The following is a 5913-nucleotide window of genomic DNA, read 5'->3' on the forward strand; positions in this document are numbered from 1 at the left end:
TGTTCGTGCTGTTGGGGCCTATTAGGCCCAATTTGCCTAATAAGCCAAGTTTTCATGAATTAATTTTTTTTCGACTACCTAACCTACCTAACCTAACCTAACCTAACTTTTTCGGCTACCTAACCTAACCTAACCTATAAAGATAGGTTAGATTAGGTTAGGTAGGGTTGGTGAGGTTCGGTCATATATCTACGTTAATTTTAACTCCAATAAAAAAAAATTGACCTCATACATAATGAAATGGGTAGATTTATCATTTCATAAGAAAACAAATAGAAAAAATATATTAATTCAGGAAAACTTGGCTTATTAGGCAAATCGGGTCTTGCATAGTAGGCCGAGAAGTGCATTCTGGCAACTAGGTACGACATATATATATATATATATATATATATATATATATATATATATATATATATATATATATATATATATATATATATATATATATATATATATATATATATATATATATATATAACAATCATTTTATTCCTTTTCTTCTTTAGTAGCAATGGCGCGTGTCCCGTTTTCTATATACATGAAAATTTTAATTAAACTTTTAAATGAAACGTCGACATCGACCCTAATCTATTTGTCATATGAAAGTAATTTTGATACTCTGCGCCCCACATTTCATAAACATTTAAATGGAAAACAGCTCGGCCGCACTGTTAAATTTTCATTTGAAATTATCCCAAGTGAATAAACTCCCTTTCCGTCAGTTGGAAGCCGTGTACAGCACGCCATGCTGTGTTTCCTGCGGGTTAATGCTGTACAGCACATGTGTATAGTCACGTATATGTATACTTAGTATATGTATACTCTGGTCCTATTCACTTGGTTTTTTTTGGTCATATATGTGTATTGAAAAATGTGTGGTGAATTACCTTTATCACTGTTTGTTTTGGAATGTACTTAATTGCGTTTATATTCGACTCTTATGCTCTAAAGATCTTTTCTACCATCTACTATCTACTCATTTCGACTTCCAGTTTCCCTCTCTATTCCTTAATTATCTTGCACTTCTCTCCTCAACTTTCAACTTTGATTCAATTAACCGATGGTATAAAACTTGCTTTATCTACCTAACAAGTGTCATAAACACCGGTAATCATTCGAAATACATGTTATGTACCGGTATGTAATTAAATATAATAATCATAACTCGTTTTGTCGGGGGCAGGAAGCCTGTGTATATGTATACTTCAGGCTTGTTTTGAGGTTTTAAAAGTCGAACTCCCTCAACTCCCGGTTTACTGCTAGAGAGAGAGAGAGAGAGAGAGAGAGAGAGAGAGAGAGAGAGAGAGAGAGAGAGAGAGAGAGAGAGAGAGAGAGAGAGAGAGAGAGAGAGAGAGAGAGAAGTAAAGTCAAGGACTGGATGAGAGAAGAAGTGAGAGACCCGTCAGAAATGAGAGTGCAAGGCTGACGAAACAAGAGTTTACTGAGGTTGAAGGAGCAGTGAGAATATTGGCAACGAAGGTAATGGTTTCCTGGTTATTCACCCGTGTGAAAATCATCCTTCAGGACATGTGAAGGACATCTGTATGAGCCGTCCTATGAGTAACGAGGTTTTTATGACACCTCAGACCTCCTCTCACTTTCCAACTACGTCTCTCTCTCTCTCTCTCTCTCTCTCTCTCTCTCTCTCTCTCTCTCTCTCTTCTTCCTCCCTACCTCTCTCTCCCACGTTCCAACTTCGTACTTTTTTCCTGTCCAGACAAGCCCCTCCCATTCTACCCTCCCTCTTTCCCTCCCTCACTCCCTAACATCCCTCGCTATACAATACCTTCCTCCCTTGCTTCCTTCCCATCCTCTCACCATGAGCCACTGCCCGCCACCTCGAGGTAACGAAGGACTATAGGTGTCTAGGCATTTGTTTACATCGCCTGTCCGTATTTGTGCTGGTGTTCGGACTCATCTACATATACTCCCCTAATCTGCTCTGCACGCCGCATTGAGCGCCGGAGGGCTTTCTAGCGGGAAGCGCATACACGAAACTAAGTTTCACATTTCTCTACAATACTTTGATGGCTTCCTACCGCTAGGCCTCTGAGAGGTATTCCTGGCTGTGTAGACAATGAAATCACTATTGCGTGATATAGTCATGTGGAAATCTTTGGAGCAGGGTGGTGGATTTGAACTGGTGTCCTAGGGCACCACATATTTTGTTAAGCTGACCATGGTTCAATGGGTAATGTGTGTGTCTGGTTCGACTCCTCGGCCCAGCTGCAATGATTTTCTGTTTTTATCTGTCTCAGACATTTGGCTGGAGAGTATCTTTTATGGAGAGTATCGAAAGTCTTTTTTAGGTCTTATAGGTCAGTTTCTTTGTTTTTTCTTCTTTCTTTCAGGGAATTGCCTGTTTATATTATATTTTGTAAGACAAGGCTCTCTTGTTCCTTTCACAAATCATAAATCACTACATTTTTATATTTTTTTATTCCATTAACCATCTCTCAGAATAATCCTTGATGATTAGTCATGTCAGGCTTCTCTACACAATTCTCTGCTCTTTGCACTCGTGACATTGGTTTGTTCATCAGTTTAAAACTGGTGAGTGACAGCCCCCTCCCCATATTACAGATCGAGGTTCGATTCCCGATGGTCCAAGCGATTGGCCACCACATTCTTCTGATTATTATCATACCTCACCATCGATTTCCCATCATCCGCCAATATTTATATCAACATTTCCACTACCTCCGTTATGGCTGCTGACATTTACTAGAAAAGGAGTGTAGGTTCTAGTAAGGACTCGGGTCATACTTTACTTATTATTTACCTTTGTTTTAAAGCATCTACCCAAAGAGTAGCCCCTGTTTTTCCAAATAATAATTTTCCCCTTGCCTTTCCCTTGCATTGCTCTCCCAAGCATCTCTGCTGGATTCTTGAGCTGGTGTTTGGATTTGGGAGTTTCCTGTGTGGAACTTTATCAGATGACTTCTGGCAGACGAGGAAGACGCAGTGGGCGAGTTCTTTCCATTCCGCTTAATCAGTTTTAACTTGTTGTGAAACTCCGGTTGATTTATCAAGGTTAAACTTTCCACCTCTGAATTCAGGACATCTCAGCGTGAGTCAACACACACACAGGAACGTCTGAACAGCCGCAGGATCAACGACTTACACAGTGGTTTTGCCAAGTATAAACAAACGCCCATGAGGTGGAACGGATTTAACAATTTTAGGAAGACGCGCTACGAATTATGAGACAATTTGCAGGCGATGAGTCACAATAACGTGGCTGAAGTATGTTGACCAGACCACATACACTAGAAGGTGAAGGGACGACGACGTTTCGGACCGTCCTGGACCATTCTCAAGTCGATTGAGAATGGGTCCAGGCAACAGACCATCCGTCCTGGACCATTCTCAAGTCGGCAATCGACTTGAGAATGGTCAACATGAGACAATTTACTAAGCTGGACTCTTTGCAAAACAACTGAGCTCTGCAACGTATGCAATCAACACTCAAAGCAAACAATAAAGGAGTCAGGATCAAGACGTCCAACCAGAAAACTTATTAGGTCAATATGTCATCAAATCCCACGACGCAGCAGCACCAACAGTTAAGAGGAACATACCACACAAAACCATCGATACTTTCAAGACATAACAAAGGCACAAGACTGAGAGTACAATCTTTAACAAGACGTGCTACCAACCATTTTTTCCAAAGCCGACATTCTTGCCTGAATTTACCTGAGGCCCACTAACACTCTTGTGGCTTCGACGAGGGCAAGAAGACGGCGACTTGTCAAAGCTTCTCCATTTGTCATTAATATTTTTTTCAAGCCGGATTTTAAAGTTACAAATTATTTTAAATTTTAAAGTCTTTAAAATTTAAGACTTTAAAATTTAAAGTCTTAACTTAATAAAAAAGAAATAAACCTACATGTTTCCTGGAAAGTCTGAATTCTGGACAGATCAGCGCAAGAAGCTATCGAAAAAACTTTAGGATGAGCCGCAAAATTTATGCACAACAGTGCAATCCCATCAACAAATGGGAAGATTTAGTAGGCCGAATACAAATAGCTCACATAAACCCCAAGAAAGTTGCAGAGAAAGAGTAAAGTAACATAATGGGAGCCTCATTCGAGGAAATTTAACATCAAGGATGCCTCAGAAATGAAAGTGTACGAGAATAGAATAAGGAAAACAAATAGGAAAACACAGGGAACAGACATAAAGAATAAACCCGGAGGATAAAGATAATGTAAACAAAGCTCTGAAAAAAGACGAGTATCAGAAGGTCGGCGTCTATCTCCCACTCTTTTCCAACACAAACAGCTGACCTGTTCTCTCCCCAGTATGGAGTGTGATAGACAAGGAAAGACATGATTCATCACATTTGCAAAAATCACTCATATAATCCGCAAACCAGTCCAGTTCGAAGCGGACCATACCACATCACCCCCACATTATGATGAGTGATGTGGTATGGTCTAAGAAGGAGTCGAATCGCTTGTTTTTCTTACTTTTACATTTTTATTATTCCTTCCTCTCCCTCTTCTTGTTTTATGCTTACTTGCAACATTTACTGTTCTTTTTATTTTGTTTGGTCTGCCTGCTCTCTCCGTCCATCTGTTTGAGCTAAAAGTTGATTGATCTATTCATTTGTTTGATCTGCCAGCAATCTCTCAGATCCAGGGATTTCAAACCATTTCCTGTTTACTCAAATGTCTTACATTGAAGAGTATTTGAAATATATGCATTATGTCCAACCAAAGTTTCCTTTCCAATATTAGTTTTTTGGAATCATAAAAGTCGCAAACGACCTTAAATACGTGACTTCAGTCAGCCTCATACTAACTAATGCTGTATTTATGTACATCAGTCGACTTTCAACTAATTGGTCCAGCGTTCATATCCCTGGGAGGATTAAGGATTCATATCCAGAGCGACGAAGGAAAGATTAAGACAGGAAGTTCCATAAGTACTATCGTATTTAATAAGTAATCCTTCCTTGGTGTTCTGATACTGATATATATATATATGTGTGTGTGTGTGTGTGTGTGTGTGTGTGTGTGTGTGTGTGTGTGTGTGTGTGTGTGTGTGTGTGTGTGTGTGTGTGTGTGTGTGTGTGTGTGTGTGTGTGTGTGTGTGTGTGTGTGTGTGTGTGTGTGTGTGTGTGTGTGTGTGTGTGTGTGTGTGTGTGTGTGTGTGTGTGTGTGTGTGTGTAGGAGAAGAAAATATCAAAGTGTTCAGTGAGGATCCACAAGGTCTTCTCTGAGTACTCTTTATTTTCTTCTCCGGGGCTATGGCTCATAACACTTGCACCAGAGGTGGTACCCCTAGATTAATATATATATATATATATATATATATATATATATATATATATATATATATATATATATATATATATGTATATATATATATATATATATATATATATATATATATATATATATATATATATATATATGAGAGTATCTTTTTTTTTTTAGTTTTCTTCACTTAAAAAAATAAATGGGCGTTTTGAGTTCGTCTACCCCTCAAAGGGTCGCCGTAAATTCCCTATCTGGACTGGTATTGCCCCTCGGGGAGTCGTGACGGTGTGATGGGCCAGCGAGGGGAAATTTGTAGGGGCTGAGGCGATTTGCAACAATACGAAGGTGTCGCAATAAATTCATGCATTCAAACACACAAACACACACACACACACACACACACACACACACACACACACACACACACACACACAAGGTAAACAAGGGTCAGAGCTCCACAGCATCAACAGTCCAACATCTGAGCATAAAACTCTCATCTGGTGTCCAGTATACATCCATCAGCATCACACATCTTACGGGAAGGACAGATGCAGCATCCTGAACATCAGATTTATTTTTACTATGTTTTTTTTCCAAGGCCCATAAGATTTTCGTTTTTCGGGACAAAGGGGATTCAATA

Source organism: Procambarus clarkii, chromosome 14, assembly GCF_040958095.1.
Source record: "Procambarus clarkii isolate CNS0578487 chromosome 14, FALCON_Pclarkii_2.0, whole genome shotgun sequence".
Taxonomy (NCBI): Eukaryota; Metazoa; Arthropoda; class Malacostraca; order Decapoda; family Cambaridae; genus Procambarus; species Procambarus clarkii.